The sequence below is a fragment of the Phacochoerus africanus genome, chromosome 8, assembly GCF_016906955.1.
Source record: "Phacochoerus africanus isolate WHEZ1 chromosome 8, ROS_Pafr_v1, whole genome shotgun sequence".
In the NCBI taxonomy this organism is placed as follows: Eukaryota; Metazoa; Chordata; class Mammalia; order Artiodactyla; family Suidae; genus Phacochoerus; species Phacochoerus africanus.
In genome coordinates, this window is record NC_062551.1 from 60,439,419 (window position 1) to 60,461,856 (window position 22,438).

The 22,438-nt window shown below is 43.8% G+C and overlaps 1 long non-coding RNA gene across 2 annotated transcripts; it reads right to left on the minus strand.

The window, feature by feature from the left end:
• Positions 1-775: 775 nt before the first annotated feature.
• On the minus strand, positions 776-22,306 carry LOC125132857 (uncharacterized). Of its 2 annotated transcripts, XR_007136338.1 has the most exons (4): positions 22,101-22,305; positions 20,960-21,041; positions 2,806-2,953; positions 776-1,457 (listed from the first exon to the last, which is right to left on the minus strand). It is a non-coding gene; the product is annotated as an uncharacterized LOC125132857 (long non-coding RNA). The 2 variants fall into 2 exon arrangements; XR_007136337.1 differs by lacking the exon at positions 776-1,457 and having other exon boundaries at positions 22,101-22,306.
• Positions 22,307-22,438: the final 132 nt, after the last annotated feature.

The following is a 22,438-nucleotide window of genomic DNA, read 5'->3' on the forward strand; positions in this document are numbered from 1 at the left end:
GAGGCCTTCTCATGTAAGAAAAATAAACCTTTTAGTTGAATATTTTGTAATCTTGTACCTAAAAACATCCTAAATGATATAACTTCAAATTTTATTTTATTATGATTGGTAAATGTAACCTGAAAATATATATTTTGAATTTCACATTTTCCTCAGTGGCTCAGTACAGGATTGATTTTTATATGTGTTCCATAGCACAGAAAAAAAAAATACATATCCTTTTTTGGATATGAGATTCTTATATTTAAGCCAGTCAATTACAATGATAAAACTCTCCACATTCTTATATAATTTGGTATACTGGATCAGAATTTCCTGAAATTACAAAAAAAAAAAAAAAGAATTTCCTGAAATTGAATTTTTTTTAGCCACAATCTTGAATTTCCAGAGATTTTTATACTTAATGTTGCATGACCTATTAAGACGTATGACTTAACTCCTATTTATGAATCATACTTTTATCACTATATAATATCCTACTCTACCAAGTGTAGGTATTGACAACATATTATTGACAACAGTAGATCTGAGTGGTTGCAACAAGGACTATGGCCACAATGCCTATTTCTTTCCTGCCTGGCCCTCTAGATAATAAACTTGCCAACCTTGGCCTAGTGGAATCCTTTTGGTATCAAATGGATTTTGATGGTTTTTTTGGTATCAAATGGATTAAATGGTTTTTGCCCATTCATTTATTTTCAGCCCCTGTCATTTTAGTTATTTTTTTAAAAAAGCTGATTTTCTAAAAATAACTCAAAACACGAATTAATTTTTCTGTACAGAAATTCATTTTTATTTAGTAAATTATTCCTTTCATTTTACATGGTATGTACTATTTATGTAATCTTAGTCTTTTCTTTCCTTATGTTTGCTGATCCTTTTCTCTTGCCAAACTGGAATTTCCCACTATGCTTAGGGTAGTGGTTCTCTCCCCATTCTTAATCATTTGGATGGAATAAGAGCACTGTTATATTTTCTAAACCAGCATTAATTTTCTTTGCTACTCTCCTCCAGGAAACCATCCTTGCTTTCTCTTTCCCTTCCTTCACGGCCTGTTCTTACATTTCTTCCATTTCACTACGGTAATAAAAACTCACAGTCCAGAGCTTTTAGTTTTATTTACTTGATGCTTACATTACTTATTGCCAGACCCATTCATGATTTCCATTTAAACTTAAATATAGTACTCCAAGTAACATTCATTGCTGGCCACTCTTTGTTTACTGTTTTCTCCTCTCTTACAGTTTTATTTCCAGTGCAATTTGGCTAGACTATTTTATTGAGTGTTGATATTTATCTAAATACCTGGTATATAGCTGGTATTCTCTGAATCCTTTTACGTCCAAAAGAGTTTCTGGACCTTCACAAATTATATTATTGGTTGGAGGAATGTTCTTGGATTATAGTTTTTTCTCAGTAATCCAGAGATGTCACTTCACTAAATTCCGGCTTCTGACCTAGAAGAGGAACCCAAAGCTGCTCTGTTTCTCTCAGCTTATGGGGATTATTCATTTCCTGTTGCTGCTGTAACAAACTATCAAAACTTAGTGGCTAAAAACATTTATTATCTGGAGGTTGGAAGTCTGAAATAGGTCTCAGTGGGTCAAAATCAATGTCTTGACAGGGCTATCTATGTTCTCTTCCAGAGGCTCTATGGGAGAATCGATTTCCTAGCCTTTTCAGCTTCTAGAGGCTATCCACATTCCTTCACATGGCCTTTCTCCATCCTCAAAGCCTGCAAAGGCCAGCTGAGTTTCTCACATTGCATCATTCTGACCCTTGACCCTTCTGCCTCTTTCACCTTTAAGGATGCTTGTGATTATACTGGGCCCATCTGGACAACCCAGGATAATCTTGTCTTAAGGTCAGCTGATTAACAACCTTAATTCTATCTGCAACTTAATTCCCCTTTGCCATGTAACAACATACCCACAGGTTCCTGAGATGAGGAAGTAGACATCTTTAGAGGCCCAGTGTTCTGTGTCCCAGCATTTGGCAAGAGTTTCTGGAGTTCCTGGTGTGGTGCAGTGGGTCAAGAATCTGACTAGAGTGGCTCAGGTCCCTGTGGAGGTGCAGGTTCAATCCCCAGCATAAGTCTCAACTGTGGCATGGATTCAACCCCTAGCCTGGGAACTTCCATATGCCATGGGTGCAGCCATAAAACTTTTAAAGTTTCTTTCTATCCTTGGAATTCAGAAATTTAGCAGGATATGTTTAGATAATCTTAAGTATTTTTTTAGCCCAAGATAATTTTCTTCTAAATATTGTTTGACTAGTATCTTAATTGTTCTATTTTCTTTTAAAATCTTTAATATCTTGAATAAGCACTATATCCTGATTCAAAAACTTCAAGATCTAAAAAAGATATGCACTAACAAAGTGTGAGATTCAACTTTTTATGCCTCTGTCACCTCTTCTTTTAGAATCAGTAATTGCTAATTCTTAACATAACCCTGCCATCAGATTATATTTTTTTATTGGAGAAAAAATAAGACAGAGATATAGAAAAAATTAAGTGACTTGCTGAAAAACACAGAGCTAGGATGTGACTGGTTGATTTAGTATTTGCAATGAGATCTGTATGGCTCTAAAATTTCCTTCCATGAAATATAAGGCCTGCAGGGAAACGTTCCTCTCTTTATTCCCACCCCATATATGTGGAATCAAGGTGGGATATTCCTTAGAGAAAGCACTATCAGAAATAGATACTTGCTTCTTGACATCACAGAAGCCATGAGGCCAGATGAAAACAAAATGATATTAAAGGACAGAAACGCTGGCTTTGGGTTTGGCTCAGGGACTCACCGTTGCCTTTGGACAAGCTTCAGAACCTCGTGAGAGAAAGCGTCCTTCCTCAGAGTGAGCACAGCGGGCCAAGAATATCCTAGATCAGAGTTTCAGGATGGGGAAAGCCAATTCTTCATTCCAAGGCCTCCTCAATTTCTCCCAAGCCCTATTCCAATCGCAAAAGAAATGAATGACTGTAGTATCTGGGACAGAGAGAGCTAAGACAAGATGTACCATAATAAGTTGTTTCATTTTAACATTTTAGGCTGACTGTGAATTTTTCTCTATAATAATTCAGAGTTGTTTTAAAGTAAAAGTCATGTCTTTACCATGTTATATGTTATCTTTGTTCTTTGCTACAGAACATCAGGGAACTAAGAAATAAGGAGTTATTATCCACATAGTTATTTCCAAATAGGGAAAGCGAACCTGAAAGCAGGGATCACAATTCCACAGGCAACGAAAGAGAAACCCACATTTACATTATTTTCTTAAACCTACACAATTTTGAACAACTCCGGTCACGTCCATACAGTCACACTGAAAAAAACGTTGAGAGTAACACATTCTAAGACCTGCAGTCACCCAAAGACACGTCACAAAGCCCTGCTCGCACGGCCACGCACCACATCGCAGAATCCCAACACCACCGACGCAGAGGCACGTGTATCCACCCACCTGCCCCGCCCCACAGTCACAGGCACCGCCTTGGGCCAAACTGTTTCATGTCACAGAGCCGCACAACCTCACTCGGCCTCACACAGGCTGCCCCACACCTCACACCCGGAGCCGTACGCAGATCAGGTCGAGGCCAACAGGCACAAAAACTCAAGAAGAAAGTTCCGGTTCTGGGTGGCCAGACGAGGCCGAGGTTGAGGGGCTGAAAGGTCGCACTTGCGCATGACCAGAGCAAGGTGCTTAACTGCACTCCCAGAAGCCACTGCGGCCGGGGCCCAATCACCGCTCGGGTTCGTCTTCCCAGCATTCTTCGGGCGAACGGCCCGTCCGCAGGGAACTACACTTCCCAAAAGGGGCTGCGGTGAGGCCGGTCCTCGGGCGCCTCGGTGTGGTCAGGCTGAGGAGGCCGCGCGCCCTGGAGTTTCGAAGGGATAGGTTTCGCGGAGCCTTGGGCGCGTTTTGACTCAGAGAGGTTGTCGCCGCGTCGGTGCGAGTTCGACCATCCGCTCTGTCCGCGCCCAGCCCAAGCTCCTAAGGGGTGACGGGGAGGGTATTTGGGAGGTTCGAGGGTGGTGGCGGGATGACCCACTCCTGGCTCTCCTGCTTCTGGACCACATTTCTCATCCTGGCGGCAGGGAATGTGTCCAGCCCCAGCGTCTTTTCCTTCCTAAAGATTCTTAATCTGGGGTCCATAGACCCCACGAACCACTTAATGTTATGGGCGGTTTTTCTTTTTTTTTCTTTTTTTTACCCCAATTTGCACTTTCCCTAGAGAGAGGACTCTAGCTGTATAGTTCTCCAAGGCATCTGATCCTTCCCCAATATATTATCAAAGACAACCAGAGCGGGACAGAAGCTAAAGCTCCACGAAGCAAATGTGATTCAGAAACTGTTGCCATAGGGCGAGAATTTTGCCCATAACTGGGCTCCATTCCAAGAACAAGTGGGGATTTACAGTCAAGGAGCAGGGTGGGGGGCGCTGGATGTACAATTCCTAAGGTGAAAATCAAGGATGAGAGGGAGAATCTGGCTAAAAGGAGTTAATAGGATGCTTGCGAAAGGCTGGCCAGAGCAAGGAAATACTGAGGATGAGAGGGTTCTTGATAAACTGACCTAACAGTTCCAGCTAAAACTAGGCAAAGGGCAGTCCGCTGGGATATCGTGAAGGTAAAAAAAATGGATCTACTGGAGTTCCCGTCGTGGCGCAGTGGTTAACGAATCCGACTAGGAACCATGAGGTTGCGGGTTGGGTCCCTGCCCTTGCTCAGTGGGTTAACGATCCGGCGTTGCCGTGAGCTGTAGTGTAGGTTGCAGACGCGGCTCGGATCCCGAGTTGCTGTGGCTGTGGCGTAGGCCGGTGGCTACAGCTCCGATTCAACCCCTAGCTGGGAACCTCCATATGCCGCGGGAGCGGCCCAAGAAATAGCAACAACAACAACAACAACAACAACAAAAAAAAAGACAAAAAAAATGGATCTACTTAGAACCATTCTATTTTTCACTTTCAGTAGAGTATTCAGTAAGTTACACCAGGCGTTCCCGTCGTGGCACAGTGGAAACGAATCTGACTGGGAACCATGACGTTGCAGCTTGGATCCCTGGCCTCGCTCAGTGGGTTGAGGATCCAGTGTTGCTGTGAGCGGTGGTGTAGGTCGCAGACGCAGCTCCGCTCTGGTGTTGCCTGGCTCTGGCGTAGGCCGCCAGCTGTAGCTCCAATTTGACCCCTAACCTGGGAACCTCCACATGCCACGGGGGCAGCCCTACAAAGACAAAAAGGCAAGATAATAATGTTACATGAGCTAATCAACCCTTTGTTATAAAATAAAATAGGCTTTATGTTAGATGATTTTGCCCAACTGTAGGCTAAGTGGTCTGAGCATGTTTAAGATAGATGAAGCAAAGCTATGCTGTTCAGTAGGTTAGGTGTATTAAATGCATTTCTGACTTAGAATACTTTCAACCTACAGTGGGTTTATCAGGCCATAACCCACAGTAAATTGAGGAAGAACTGTGTGTATGTAGATATATCACTATGTAGCAAGCACTATAATGAGTGCTTTAGTTTAACTTAACCCTCACATCAACCCTTTGAGGTATATATAGTGTCACTTGTCCTATTTTAATATCAGAGAACTGAGGCATAGAGAAGCTGCCAATACAACTCCAGCAGTCTCACCCTAGTTTGTAGTTTTGTTTTTTTTGTCTTTTTGCCTTTTCTAGGGCCGCTCCCGCGGCATATGGAGGTTCCCAGGCTAGGGGTCTCATCGGAGCTGTAGCCACCGGCCTACACCAGAGCCACAGCAATGTGGGATCCGAGCCACATCTGCAACCTACACCACATCTCACGGCAACACCAGATCCTTAACCCACTGAGCAAGGCCAGGGATCGAACCCGAAACCTCATGGTTCCTAGTCGGATTCGTTAACCACTGCGCCACGACGGGAACTCCCCTAGTTTTTACTCTTAATGTATGTATACCACCTCTCAAAAATTTGGAACCACTGGTCTAGGAGGAGTCTGCAAAAGACTTTGAGGTCTTGTCTAACAGGAGTGCCCTACAACCAAGAATGGGCAGGAGTTCCTCTTGTGGTGCAACAGAAACGAATCCGACTAGTATTCATGAGGATCCAGGTTTGATCCTTGGCTTTGATCAGTGGGTCAGGGATCCAGTGTTGCCATGAACTATGATGTAGGTCGCAGACGTGGCTGGGATCCCCCATTGCTGTGGGTGTGGTGTAGGCTGGCAGCTGTAGCTCCAATTCAGTGCCTTGCCTGGGAACTCCCATATGCCTCGGGTTCAGCTCTAAAAAGCAAAAAGCGAAAGCAAAAACAAGAATGACTGTGCAAATCATAGACTTACATGTGAATCTCATATGTCCATCCATGTGATGAATTACTATACAGTTAATAAAAATTATATTTATGAAGAGTTTTTCAGAACAAGGAAGAATCTCTGTTTATGATAATGGGAAACATTCACAGCAATGAATGTGTTCTCAAGGAATAATGGGATTTAAACTGCATCTAGTCAGAAAGAAATTTACAAAGATTATATCCAAATACTTTTTTAAATGAATAACCCCACGGATGTTAGGTAATCTATTTAACTGGTGTACTATTAGTGGACATTAAGGCTATCTGAACAATTTCTTTATAGCGCCCTCTTTCCCTTTTTTTGTAGCACATTTACCCTTCTCAGGGTCACGTGGTCACTCAGCTCTCAAGTCTAAAATTGTTAAGTTTTTCTTATCAGGATGGCCACAAAGATATGGCCATCAACTCCACCTGAGCAGAGTGGTGGGGATGACTAATCCCCTTCCTCTCCTTCCACATCTATCCACTCAGAGGGATGTGTACACACTCCAGAATGGCAGGAGTCTCAGCTGTTCGTGAAGAACATCTTCCTCTCGGAGTTCCTGTTGTGGCGCAGTGGAAACGAATCTGCCTAGGAACCATGAGGTTGCAGGTTCCATCCGTGGCCTCGCTCAGTGGGTTAAGGAGCCGGTGTTGATGTGAGCTGTGGTGTAGGTTGCAGACGCGGCTCGGGTCTGGTGTTGCTGTGGCTGTGGTGTAGGCTGGCGGCTTTAGCTCCGATTGGACCCCTAGCCTGGGAACCTCCATATGCCGTGGGTGCGGCCCTCAAAAGGAAAAAAAAAAAAAAAAGCAAATATCTTCCTTTCATCATTCATCAGCTATCATCTGAGTGTCATGATTCCTCTCTTCAGGGTCTCCAGGGAACTGCTAAAGTGTTTGACTGGCTTTTGGAAGCAAGAGTTTGACATGTGTAAAGCTGGAAGCAGGTCTGAGTTACCTCCGACTCTTTCCCGATTCTTCTAGCCATGCTCTCCACCTTCCCGTTTTAAAGTCCCCTCCAGGGACTGGGTATGTGAAAAGCAGCAGCGTGACCAGGTCCCCACTCATGTTCCCACATGCGGGGCTTAGTAATTCTAAGCCAAGTGTGACTGATTTTTGGAACAAGGGAATAGTGTTGAGGGTGAGGAGACAGCAACCTAGTAGGTGAGTAAGAGGGAATCTGAGATGGGGGCAAAAGGCTCCTCTGTTTGTTTTTCAGGGGTTTTTCCTCCTAAACGCTTTTCCTCTAAGGTTTACAGAGACAATGAGGCTCCTCTCACATGAGATCTTAAACTTTTACTTCTGTCGTAGGGCTCAAGCGAAGCTGCTGTTATCAGACTCCCAAATATGTTGGTGCCAACAGTGCAAGAATTTATTTACTAGACAGGGGCTGCCAGCACCTTGATCTCAGGCTATGCAGCCTCCCGAACTGTGCGGAATAAATTTCTGCTGTTTATGAGCCACGCCGTGTACGGTATTTTGTAAGAGCAGACCAAAGAGACGAAGCCGGTGGGTGACATGCGTTTGGGCTGGCCGATAGTTACAGCTCCATAGACAGAAGTTCATTCTCCCCGATCCTGCTAGGCTCAGGCTAGGGTACCTTTCCCCGCTGTCCTAGGAAGGGTTGGGGCGGACGGACGTCTCTTTCACTTTCACCCTAAGTAATCCTTTGTGGATTCATCTCAGCGTGGGGAGGCTCTTCCCCGAGAAAGCCCACCTTGGACAGCCTTGGAACTGTCACACCTTTCCCGCTACCCTAGGAGATCATCTGAACTAACAAGAGGAATAGCACTAAGGGCAAACCAGCCTCAGTACTCTTACTGAGTCTAGAGGTCACGTTTCCTTAGATTTTTGCCTGGTAATTCTGGGGCTTTTTTTTTCCCCCAGATCTTTCATAAAGATCTTTGACAAAATTTTTTTTTTTTTTTGGTGTAAGTTGTATTTTTATTTTTCTGTCTTTTTTTTTAGGGCCAAACCTGAGGCATATGGAGGTTCCCAGGCTAGGGGTCGAATTGGACCTGTAGCTGCCAGCCTACACCACAGCCACAGCAATGCCAGATCCAAGACACATCTTCGACCTGCACCTCAGCTCCCAGCAACGCCAGATCCTTAACCCGCTGAGCAAGGTCAGGGATCAAACCCGCAACCTCAGGGTTCCCCGTTGGATTCACATCTGCTTGAGCTACGACAGGAACTCCAACATTTCAGTTTAAACTATTTCTACTAAAGATGCTCTGACACCCGGGACTAAAACAAGCATCTCTGCTTTTTCACTACTTTTCAGATCGGGTATGCCAACGGCAGAAAAAGGAAACACTTATAAACAAAGATCTGGAGAACCTCAGTTTCCAAGAAGACTGGGAATGGGAAGGCACATTCAAGACCGATCGCAGAACTGAGGACAGAAGCTCCCAGCAAGTCATCATCGCTCATGAAGAAATACCCACTTTGAGACAGCAGTCACCCCATAACCTGCTTCACAGAGTTCCACCTGGAAGTAAACCCCTTGTGTGTCATGAATGCAGAGAAGGCTTTTGGCAGAAGAAATCTCTTTTTAGTCATCAGAGAATTCATACTGGTGAGAGATCTTATGAGTGCCAGCAGGATGGGCAGGCTTTCCACCACCGTTCCTATCTTGCGCAACACCAGAGAACTCACACTGGGGAAAGACCTTACGAATGTAAACAATGTGGAAAGGCCTTTGGTTCTGTTTCGCTCTTTACAAGATATCAGAGAATTCACACTGGGGAGAAGCCCTACGACTGCAAGGAGTGTGGCAAAACCTTTGTTTGGCTCTCATAACTTAAGGTACGTCACCGAACGCATAGCGGTGAAAAGCCCTATCAATGTACCGCGTACGGAAAAGCTTTCGGCTACTTGTCACTGATTATCAAACATCAGAGAATTCATACTGGAGAAAAGCCCTATGTCTGTGAGGAATGCGGAAAGGCCTTCAGAGGCATCACGCAACTTCATGAACATTGGAGAATCCCCACCAGTGAGAAGCCATTCAAGTGTCACGCATGCGGAAAGGCCTTTGGCCATCGCTCGTACCTTCCTCAACACCAGAGGATCCACACTGTGGAGAAACCTTACAGCTGTGAAATGTGTGGGAAGGCCTTCAGGCAGGGCTCACAGCTCAACCACCACCAGAGAATTCATACTGGTGAGAAAGCCTGTAAATGTAATGAATGTGGGAAGGCCTTCAGGCAGGGCTCACAGCTCAACCACCACCAGAGAATTCATACTGGTGAGAAAGCCTGTAAATGTAATGAATGTGGGAAGGCCTTCAGGCAGGGCTCACAGCTTAAACAACACCAGATCATTCACACTGGTGAGAAGCCTCATGAATGCAAGGCTTGTGGAAAAGCCTTTAGTCAGTGCTCACAACTAACTCAACACCAGAAAGTCCATTCCTAATGTAAGGAAGAAATGCAGGAAGGCCTTCTGACACGCTCATCTTCCTCAACTTTAAGGAATCCATGCTCCAGAAACCCTACAAATAAGTGAAGCGAAGATGCCACTGGTCTCAGCCTTCAAGGAACATCAGTTAATTACACAGAACCTTGTGGATGTGCAAGCATTTTTTGGTTCCACCACGATATTCATCACTAAAGACCATAATGATAGGATGCAGACAAGCTTCCCAACACTACCTATCAGTCCTTAGTAACTGGAAATTTTGTACTGGCTAGCCACCAAGTAAGTAGAGAAATTTTGGAAAGCCTTTAGTTTGAGCTATTCCTTACTGACATAAGGGAAAGTAATCCTGTGAATGTCAGCTACGTGAGAAGCTCTTTAGCCGTTAAGTCTCTTTTCATCAGAAAATTCACATCAAAGAATGTAAATTATTAAAAACAAAGCAGAGTGTATCATTTACTGTACATCAGAAAATAACACAGTGACTAAAACCCCAGACATTTCAAACAACAGTTAAACACTGAGGTTAAGGAAGACGTGAAGTTTGTCACAAATCAGACAGGACTGTGGTTCAGGTAAAAATGTAATAAATCAGATATTAACAAAATATGTTACCTTCTACCTAATATTTTCTCCTTCAGTGAAACAATGAGAGCACTATGAATTGAAAGAAAAGAGTATGAAACAAAAACCTGTGGGATGTGGCCATATCTATACTCAAAAGTTAAAACTTTAAAGACCACTTGAGGAGCTAGAATATGAACATAACTCAGCAATAGACAGAATTAAGGAAAAAAAATCATTGAAATTTAAAGAGAAGTAGGTTTTATTAACCTTGAAGACTCTCCATTAAAAGAACATAAGCAGCTACAAACGTCACAGAAGTAGAAATATAGTATTATTAAAAATAAGGGCAAAATAACACACACAAAAGACATTAAAAAATAAAAGTGACTGTTTTACATCTTTGATATCAATAAATTTCAAATTTTAGATGAACGTCACTTCCTAAAAACAAAAAACTAAGTTTCCAGAGTTGATTTTTTTTTGTCTTTTTGCCTTTTCTAGGGCCTCTCAGCAGCATATGGAGGTTCCCAGCCTCAGGGTCTAATGGGAGCTGTAGCCACCGGCCTACACCAGAACCACAGCAGTGTGGGATCCGAGCCACGTCTGCAACCTACACCACAGCTCATGGCAACGCCGGATCCTTCACCCACGGAGCAAGGCCAGGAATCAAACCTGCCACCTCCTGGTTCCTAGTTGGATTCATTAACCACTGTGCCACAACGGGAACTCCAAGAGTTGATTAAAAATTAACAACCAACCAATTTTATAGGGAATACACTTAAGTGGGTTTTTTTTTAACTCTAATATTATCAGTTGTTAAGAGCAAAGATTAACCAAATCTTTTATAAGAGTACAGAAAATATGATAGAAATTTCCAAGTTTGAAAGATGCAGATTTGAATGAAGATCAGAATGAAGTCATTATAGCAATCAGTTACTACAATCTCAGTGATTCTTGATCTGTGACAAGTGTACTTCACTATATCAACTAAAAATGTTTGTGGCCATAGTAACATCCATGAGTTGCTTATATTATCATGTATAATTATGTGTGAGAGGTATTTCTAATACACTGACATTATTCCTTCCAAGTATAATATTTTCATATTAACATATACTTTGACATGTCTACAAACCATATCCTATCCAGCATTTACTCCATACCATGTTGGTATGTGGTCATTCCTTTCCACTTTATACATGCTCACATGTGTGGTGGCTTCTCATTGTGTTTTTTTTTTTAATATCGTTGATTCACAATGTTCTGCCAATTTCTGCTGTACAGCAAAGTGACCAGTTATACATAATACATACATTCTTTTTTCTCACATTATTCTCCATCCTATTCTCTCATTGTGGTTTTAATCTGCATTTCCCTAATGACTACCATTGAACCTGCTTTCATGCACTTATCTGCCATTCGTTAATTTTAAATGAAATATCTGTTCAAATCGGTGGCCCATTTATAAGTTGGTTGGTTTGCTTTCTGTTGAGTTTTAAGTCTTCTTTATATATTCTAGATCAAATCCCTTATCACATCGTGATACGCAAATTTTTTTCTAGGCTGTTGTCTTCTCATCTTAGTAGTATATTTGGAGTTGCAGAAATTCTTTTTCTTTTTTTTTAAATTTTTGGACACACCTGTGACTTATGGAAGTTCCAGGGCCAGGGATCAAATTCATGCCACAGCAGCAACCCAAGCTGCTATAGTGACAACACAGGATCCTTAACCTGGTGCTCCACAAGAGAATTCCAAGAAATTCTTTTTTAAAAATTATTTATTTTTTATTAATCAAATGGGTTTATCACATCTGTAGTTGTATAATGAAGAATTCGAAGAAATTCTTAACATCAAAAGAAATCTTTGCCTAACCTAAAGCCACACGTATTTTTTCCTAAAAGTTTTATAGTTTTAGGTTTTACATAGACTCTGATATTTTTGAGTCAGTTTTTGCATATAGGTATCCAGTTGTTAACAGCATCACTTGATAAAACACTTTCCATTCTCTACTGAATTGCTTTTGCTGCTTTTTCCAAAACCAACTGACCATACAAGTACAGGTTTATTTCTGGATGCTAGTTTATTACATTAACACCTTTTTCTGTCTTTATGCCAATACTGTCTTGATTACTGAACCTTTGAGTCCTGAAGTCAGGCCTCAACTTTATTCTTCAAAACTGCCTTGACTCTTCATCTTTTTTTTGCATTTCCATGTGAACTGTGGAATCAGCTTGTTGATTTCTATTAAAAAGCCCACAGAGATTTTGATTGAGATGGTGCTGACTCTAGAAATGAATTGTGGGAGAATCTACAGCTCAACAATATTGGGATTTCTGATGCATAAACACATCTCTGTATTTCTTCAATATTTCTCTCAACTGTGTTTTGTAGTCTTTCAAGTATTTCATTTTGGGGGGGCCATTTTAAGAGGTATTTTAATTTCAATTTCTGATTTTCACTGCCAGTGTATAGACATGTAATTGGTTTTTATATATTAATCTTGTATTCTACAACCTTGATAAATTCACTTTGGGGAGGCCACGCCCCCTGGCAAGTGGGAGTTCCTAGGCCGGGGATAGAACTTGTGCCAGAGCAATAACCCAAGCCACTGCAGTGACAACACCAGATCCTTAACCCACTGCGCCACAAGAGAACTCCAAATCCACTTATTTCTAAGGCAATTTTTTATATAATCCATAAGATTTCTATGCAATTAAATACAGTTTTACTGTTTCCTTTCTAGACTGCCTTTTGTTTCTTTTTCTTGCCTTGTTGCGCTGGTTAAGGCCTCTAGGACAATGTTTAATTCAAGCAGTGAGAAAAGACTTCCTCGCCTTTTTCTTGGTCATCGAAGAAAAGCATCCATAAATATGATGGCAGCTTTAGGGTTTTTGTAGATAGATGTTTTAGACAGCGTGGACTCCCGATTACCAAATACCATGACTGGTGGCTTACATTTATTTCTGACAGTTCTGGAGTCTGGGAAGTCCAAGATCAAGGTGCCAGCAGATCTGGCGTCTGGTGAGCTAGGTGTCTAAATTCATCTCTTCCCATAGCAGGCCTTGGAACTGCAACATAGGACTGCCTCGTTTTTCCTACCACCAATGAATCAGTCCTTCTCTGCTATCCATAAACAATCCATTTCTTCCCCTCCTAAGGCTCCCTCACCACAACACAGAGCCTTAGATGTAGATGACACTCAAAATCAGAGATGTATGTGTATAAAGACACAGTTCGGATACTGTTTCATCTACTAAGACTCAGTTACACACTTCCAACTTACATACCAAGCTGCACTTCAATTTCAAATGACTTCTTAATACATCACCAATGTACTCCACCTCTTCCCTATCAACCTAAATATCACCAAGTTTCACAACTAAAACAATACTCACTCCCACATATCAAAACAACCAATTTTGGAGTTCCCATTGTGGCTCAGCGGTAAGCGAACCCGACTAGCATCCATGAGGACGAAAGTTCAATCCCTGGCCTCAGTGGGTTAAGGATCGAGTGCTGCCTGTGAGCTGTGGTGTAGGTCGCAGACACGGCTCGGATCTGGCGTGGCTGTGGCTGTGGCATAGGCCAGCGGCTACAGCTCCAAGTGGACCCCTAGCCTGGGAACCTCCATATGCCATGGGTACAGCCCAAAAAGACCAAAAAAGAAAAAAAAAAAAAACCAATTTTGATCCTTCTCATTATAATTCCTACTTTGCACAAGGTTTATGGAAATAAGCCTTAATTCCACCCCCTCCAAATCAAATGTAAAATAATTCCAAGTTTCTAAACTTTTAAACAATCTCAGAAAAGAATTAGCATAGTCCTCAGAAAGGCGTGCTTGCAAGGTTGGCCCCTGACTGGTCTCTAACTTGGATTTCAGGAGGGTTCCTGCCATTCTTAGAACTGATGAAAGTACCTTACTGTGCATAAATTATTTGTGCAAACAATGTAGCCTATGCCGAACTCTTCCAAGAGTTTGGAACATTCGCACACACCAGCCAAAAGATACATCGGTGACCAGCTTCCAATAAAATCTCTAGGCTGGAGTTCCCGTCGTGGCGCAGCAGAAATGAATCTGACTAGTATCCATGAGGATGTGGGTTGGATCCATGGCCTCGATCAGTGGGTCAGGGATCCAGCACTGCCATGAGCTGTGGTGTAGGTCGCAGATGCAACTGGGATCCTGCGTGCTGTGGCTGCGGCCAGCAGCTGTGGCTCGGATTCGACCCCTGGACTGAGAACGTCCATGAGCCATGGAAGCGGCCCTAAAAAGCAAATAATAATAATAATAATAATCTCTAGGCAATGAGTCTCTCATGTTGTCCACCAGAGAACATCTCAGACACATCACAAATCTTGGCTTGAAGAATTAAGCACATCCTCTGTCACTCCACTGGGAGAGGACTCTCGGCAGATCCCACCAGTTTCCTCCTGACTCTGCCCCGTGAGCCTTTTCCCTCTGCTCATTTCGCTTTATATCCTTTTGCCAAAATACATCTTAGCTGTAGCGTAGTGAAAGAATTTAATGTTTCCCAGAAAGAGCTCTAGCCTTTGCCTTTGGCTCCCGGGAGGCCATCTCTGACCCTTTGGGATGTCCTGCCTGATAAAATTATCTTTGTTTACTGAGGAGAACATGGCCCACGCCAGAGAGTCAAACAAGGTGACTCACGGTGGGGATGTGTTATCTCGGTGCCAGTGTGACCTCCTGGGCGGTAGGGACGGAGGAGTGACCCCCCCCCATGACTATGTGACTGAGCCCCAGTAAACAAGGGACAACTAGGCTCAGGAGCACAGGGTCACACACTGTTGCTGGGAGGAGTCTACACCGTCTGTGACTGCCCTGTGAGAAGACAAACCTTCTTGGACTCTGCCCCCTGCGGCTCTTCCCTTGGCTGATTTTTTTTTTTTTTTAAAGGGTCACACCTGTGGCATATGGAGGTTCCCAGGCTAGAGGTCGAATCGGAACTACAGCTGCCGGGCACAGGAACAGCCACACCAACACCAGATCTGAGCCCTATCTGTGACCTACACCTCAGCTCATGGCAGCACCAGATCCTTAACCCACTGAGCAGGGCCAGGGATCGAACCTGCAACCTCACGGACACTAGTTGGATTCGGTACCCCTGAGCCGCAACATGAACTCCCCTTGGCTGATTTTAATATGTATCCTTTCATTGTAAGGAACGGCAACCAAGACTATGGACGTTTCTAGTAAATTCTATGAGTCCTTCCAGTAAAGTATCAAACCTGAGCATGATCTTGAGGACTCGACTATGCAACTGGTATCGGAAATGAGGGTGCTCTTGGGGGCTCGTCTCACAGCCATAAACACAACTATGTGCCAAATCCTGTGACTGTGCCCCGTAGATCATTAGGAGGGGTGATCTGGGGGGCCTGTAACATGTCACTAGTTAAAAAAAAAAAGTTACTGGCTAAATGATCGAGGAATCCATCTATTCACTCAATCAGAGAGATGGGTCATTTTGCAAGAAACAAACAGCCGTATCAAAGAATAGGGCTTTGTAACAACACACAGAGCCTTGCCTAAGATCAATTGCAAAAAGAAGGATGTGCTGATGAGAATGAGGATCACGGATTTAACAGAACCTTCCCGTAGATAAGGAGGAGAGACGCACCTGCAGTCTCTGAGCTGGCGCGCAGTTACAAAGTCAACATAAGTGCCGAGTGATCACAGCGGATGATCACCGTCCCGACAGGAACTCAACTTGGCGAAGCCTCAATTTCTGCACATCTGAAACATCTGAATGGAGCATCGTTCATAGCTCATGGTGCTGTGGCCTCTAGGACCAGCTGGCCTATGACAGGCACGGCACCCCGACTTTGTTCCCTTATCCCACCTGGCAGTGGGATTCTTACCTCTTCCCTTACTGTTTGTTATCCAGGGCAGCTTCCCATGCTTCAACAGTGAAATTATATCGGACTTAAAAACAGAAAGGCCTGTGAAAATAAGCAGAAAAAAGTGGCCATTCTGTGGTTGCTCGAGTGTTTCGACAGGGCCACACACAATCAGGATAGAGCCCTGATAAAACGAGCAAAAAAGTTTAGAAAAGTATTTGGGAGATGGGATAAGGGAAGCTGCTCAGTCCAATTTTCATATTTCATGGACGTTCAGAGCCTCACCAAAGATGCCCAGTAGAACGAGAAGACACACCCACGACCCCATGTAGCGATAACCTGCCTCTGAAAACTGCGGCAGATGTGTTATTACTTCACTTCATCCACCCTCGGGGCCTGCAACAGGTGCAAGCAGGCAAGGTTCACCTTCAGCTGGAATGAGTCAAGGGAGGAACTGAGGATGCCTAGCTCATGGCGAGTTTCCCTTCCCAATATCCTGAGACATTAAGGACCTCCTCCCACAACTACAATTCACAATGATTCAGCCACCAGGACTGCCCTGTACTGTGTCTGTCCTTTCCAGATACATCGTGTCTGCACCACCTGTTTGCATCAACAGCACGTGAGATCAGTGAAAGTTTATTTTATGGAACACAACGAGCTCTGTGCCACGGTGACAAAGGTTAACATCAACACACAAACTGCTTTCTTCCGCCGTGTTAACTCGATGAACATCAAGGCACCCCCAGGGTAGCACAAATCTATTAACGCTTTCACTTGCCACCAAACGCTATTTATTTTTAACAGCTTCACGAGGGTCCACTGTGAAAACCAGAAAGCTCATTTTTAAGTAGATAAATCAATGGTTTGAGTAAATTTAGTCTGCAACCATTAAATTATTTTTAATAATACTCGGCCATCAAAAATCTATGTATCTAGGAGTTCCCGTTGTGGCACAGTGGTTAACGAATCCGGTGAGGAACCATGAGGTTGCGGGTTTGATCCCTGGCCTTGCTCAGTGGGTTAAGAATCCAGTGTTGCTGTGAGCTGTGGTGTATGTCGCAGATGCAGCTCAGATCCCACATTGCTGTGGCTCTGGCACAGGCCGGCGGCTACAGCTCCGATTCCACCCCTAGCCTGGGAACCTCCATGTGCCGTGGGAGTGGCCCAAGAAAATGCCAAAAAAAGACACCCCCCCCCCAAATCTATGTATGTAGGTAAAGAATGACAGTTGACAAATTTACACATACAGTAAAGAGACACTATTAAAGAAGATAAAAACAAATCAAATATTTTCATATTTTACATCAAAATAAGAAAAGTGGTTCCAGGTTATATAATTAAAGATGACACTTATTCTCTTGTTATGTACCCTCAACAATCAGTCAAACCCTCAACAATAACCATACAGCATTTTTTTAAATGACAATTTAAAATCATCCCAGTATGAAAAAAATGAAAAAGATTTAAGAAATCTTCAGTATGAATGAGTGCCCTATTTTTATAAATTTTTTACAGTGTAAATGCACACCAAAAGGGTCACAAAACATTATTAAGTGTACATGAATTTTCACAAAGCAATCTACTCACAGAAGGAGAACCCTGATCAAGAAACAGGAGTTCCCATCATAATTCAGAGGAAATCCATGAGGACAAAGGTTCGATCCCTGGCCTTGCTCCGTGGGTTAAGGATCCGGCATTGCTGTGAGCTGTGGTGAAGGCTGGCAGCTGTAGCTCCAATTAGATCCCTATCCTGGGAACCTCCATATGCCTCGGGTGCGGCCCTAAAAAGGCAAAAAAAAAAAAAAGAAAAGAAACAAACAAAGCACTGGAGTTCCTGTCATGGTGCAGTGGACTGAGAATCTGACTGCAGCAGCTCAGATTGCTGTGGGGGTGCAGGTCCAATCCCCAGCCCAGCGCAGGGGGTTAAAGGATCAGGCGTTGCCGTAGGCAGCGTAGTTTGCAGCTGTGACTCAGATTCAATCCCTGTTCCGCGAACTTCCATATGCCAAGGGTGCAGCCATAAAATTTGTTTTAAAGAGAAAAAAATTAACAGCGCATCACCAGTACCTCCATGTTGCCCTGGTAGCCCTCTTCTAGACACTAAGACCTCTCATTAGCCTGAGTCCTGTCACCAGAGATTAGATAAACCACATTATTTTAATGAACCAATTTTTTTGATACTCCTCGGATCCTAGTATCTTTTCCATGACTACTACATCTTCTAAAGTATCACAAAAAAGACAGGTACAAAAATCTTCATAATTTTATCCAGAACAGCCAAAACAACCAGAAACATTCCAAATAAACAGACTGTAGTGTACTAATACAATGGAATACTACTCAGTAAAAAATAAACTAATATAGGCATCATCAAGGAATCTCAAAAAGCATGCTGCACGAATGAAGCCACATGAATATACATACTACCTGATTCCACATTTGTGAGTTTCAAAGAAAGGGGGAAAGGGAGGTAAAACAAATCTACTGTCATAAAATCAAGAAAGTGGTTTGCTCTGAGGGTGAGGACAGGAAAACAGGCATGAGGGAACTTTCGGGAGTGATGGAAATCTATCTTGATTTTAGTGGCTACCACAGGGCTGTAATCAACAGCGAAACTGCATAGTTAATATCTGTGTTTTATTAACTGCAAGTTGTATTGCACTTACAATTATAACATATGAAAGTGTCAAGAGAGTGAGAGTTCCCCCTGTAGTGCAGTGGATTAATGATCCGGCTGTGGAGGCGCATGGCCCTGTGTAAGTGGGTTAAGGATCCAGCATTGCTGCCGCTTAGGCTCAGATATGACCCGTGGCCCAAGAACTTCCATATGCCCTTGGTGCGGGTAAAAAAGGAAAAAAAAAAAAATCAAGGGAGTAAGAGAAGCATGGGAAAAGGTGTAATGGTTAAAAACAGCCCTACGCATAAATATTTCATGTGGTCAAAATAAAATACAGAAAGAAAAAGAATAAAATGGTAAAAAAAAAAAATCTGTATAGATTGTGTACGTTTCAACAACTATATATATATATATATATATGGCTGTTAAAATATTTTATAGTTTTCTCTTTAAGCACAATTTAGCGACTTTTCAAATAATAGGAGTCATCATAATAACACATATAGAGAAAATACTTCTTTTCCTAAAGGAAAGAAACTAAGAGTTTCCTCTTTGAGAAGAAAAAAAAATGTTTTTCAAAATAAAAATGCCTTGGAGTTTCCATCATGGCTCAGTGGTTAACGAATCCGACTAGGAACCAAGAGGTTGCAGGTTTGGGCCCTGGCCTTGCTCAGTGGGTTAAGGATCTGGCGTTGTGGTGAGCTGTAGTGTAGGTTGCAAATGTGGCTCGGATCCTGCGTTGCTGTGGCTGTGGGATAGGCCGGTGGCTACAGCTCTGATTCAACCCCTAGCCTGGGAACCTCCATATGCCGCGGGAACGGCTCAAGAAATGGCAAAAAGACACACACACACACACAAAAATGCCTTGCTATCAATATTCAGAGGGAAAAGAAAGCATCAAATCTGCTTTACTGCACAGAAGTTCAGAGCCCATGAAACCACCTTCCACAGAGCCCTCCTCCAGGAAACAGAGACAGTTCACGCATCTTCCTTGTTGGTCGTACTGTCTTGTTCCTCATTTATACAAAGCTGATAAGGTATTTCCACAAGTGCAACCTGCCTCGTGCATAAGCTATCAAACCTCAAACTGGATTCCAGTTCATCTTGTACTAGCGCCCTAGTCAACGTCCTGATCCTCATAACCCGGACTTCCATACTCAAGACCCCAATTACATTCTTGTTTCCCAAATTTTCCAAAGGAAGCCTGTGCCATTCCCAGGACCAAAAGAACCAAAATCATTTTCTATCGGGATTCTCTTGTGCTAGCTGCTATGGTGTGAGATCGATCCCTGGCTCAGGAACTTCCACATGCCACAGGCGTGGCCAGGAAAAAAAAAAGAAAGAAAGAAAGGAAGCAAAATCATTTTCTATCTTATTTGTTCTCAACCCCGAGGCTGTGAAGGTCAAAGATGGCTGAGAATTCATTTCTACTTCAAGAAGCCGACAATCTTCAGGAAACTTATTTTTGACCCCAAGAGTGTTCAGATGATTGGTCAGAGTAGAGATTCAGAATAATTCACTGAATGAAAAATGAACATTTAAAGTAGAGAAAGAGAGACAAGTGGAAAGGGGACACTTAGAGTCCCGCCTTTTGCTGGAATTAAAGGACCAGGACGTCACACGTGTCGGCCTCTACTGCCCAAGCAGTTTCACGAGGAGTGTTAAAGAGAAACACCACAGGGCCAAAATGGCATCACTTCGGCTAAAGCCGGTAAGAGTAAACCTAACTAGTTTTGATCTTTCCCCAAAAACATAATCTTAAATCGACAAGTTTGAAATGTTCTGGGCATCACCACTGAGGTAATTTGTCACATGGGTCCTCTCTACCCACCCCCCAACCAGAAGAAGCAATCTGCATAAAACATGTGCCTTTCCTTCCCCACCAAAAGAACCTGGCCCCAAACAATCAGTCAATCAATCAATCAATCTTTCTTCCTCTCTCTCTCTTTCTAGATAATGATTTCCTTAGCTCACCCTCGTTTCCATAAAAGCCTTCCAATAAACCGATCCCCAGAGTGCCCCTCTAGCTGTCAGATGAGATGCAGCCCAATTCACAAACTGTTGCATAACATCAGTTAAAACTTAGTCGTTGAATTTTGTTTTCTACCAGACGAGACTACATGTTTCCAGGACTTAAGGAATATGATGTGCAGTTAACAGAGGTAAAACAAACTCACCTGTTAGGCCCACTTTGGCAGAGCCCTCTCAGAGGAGGCACAGAGTCCTGGTGCAACAGGAGGGAAAGCGGCAGGACACAATCTAGATAAATAAAGAAGGGGAGCAGCTGTTAGGATTTGATAAAAAAAAAAAAAAACAAAACAAAAACAGCTGGAACCGGGTGAAATCAAGAATAGTCTGGTCATTCATTGTTAACTCAATATACCTTCATTATAACACAAAAATTCATCCCCCTTTAGACCCTGACAGTTCTACAGCAGAGAGCATAAAAGGCCAAAAAGTGGGCAGTGGCTCATTTCCTAGGATATCCCCCCCTTTTTTTCCGGTCTTTTTAGGGGCGCACCCAGGGTATATGGAGGTTCCCAGGCTAGGGATCAAATCTGAGCTGTAGCTACTGCAACCTACACCACAGCTCACGGCAAGGCTGGATCCTTAACCCACCGAGCGAGGCCAGGGATCAAACCTACGTCCTCATGGATGCTAGTGAGATTCGTTTCCGCTGAGCCACGATGGGAACTCTATCCCCAACTTTTAGAATACTCCTCCCTCTCCTCAGCCTATGAAATAATTACTCAGTCCATGAAAAACAAACCCATATCCGGGGAGGGCTCTCACTTTCTGAGAAGGTCAATTCTGCCTGGAGTGTGTTTTTCTCTAAATAAACTCACTTTTGCTTTCCTATGGCTTCCTCTTGAATTCTTTCCCACGCAGAGCCAAGGACCCTCACTTGGTCCTCAGACCTAAGGACTGCACGTCCTGGGACATGGCCTTTCCCTCTCTCACAACACGGGGAACAGGGAGCTGAGGAGAAAGCAAGTTGAAGGAGACCAGGATCTCAACCCCCTTGCCATCTATTGTCGACCGTGCCTGGGAACAAACTCCAAGAAAGAGCTGTCAAAACATAACTGTTCAGTGTTGAGCAGCGGTTCCCAAGTACGTAACGGGGCTGTTTCAGTGCCTCCGCTGCCTATTCAGGGCGAAATTAATACACGCACAAATAACGGTGAGTTTAATGATAGCTGCCGTGCACGCGCACGCACACAGTCGCACACACAGAGCCTCCGTCATAAACACCAACACACTCAACACGCCTGGGCTACTTCGCACTCGCCCACTCGGGCGGCCTCCCAACCCACAGACCTGTGGACGCCGGGCCGAGCTCCCTCGCAGGAGCGGTTCCGAGCCGTGGCCGCCCCGCCCCCCACGCGAGCCGAACCTCAGGTCCCCCCCCCGCCGCGGGGAAACCGGCCCCAGAACTGGGGGAGCGCCCGGGACGCGCGCCAGGGTCCGCTGGTGCCGCCGGATTGGACACGCCCGCGCGCAACGCCGCGGGGGTTCTTGGGAGTGGCGAAGCCTCCGTGCGCGCATGTGCAGCGTCACCACTGTTGTCCCGGAGACCAGAAAGCTGTGGGATCCCGGCCCCGCCCAGGGGCTGAGACTTCGGGAGCGAGGGGCGGGTCCAGGACTGGGCGTGTCTG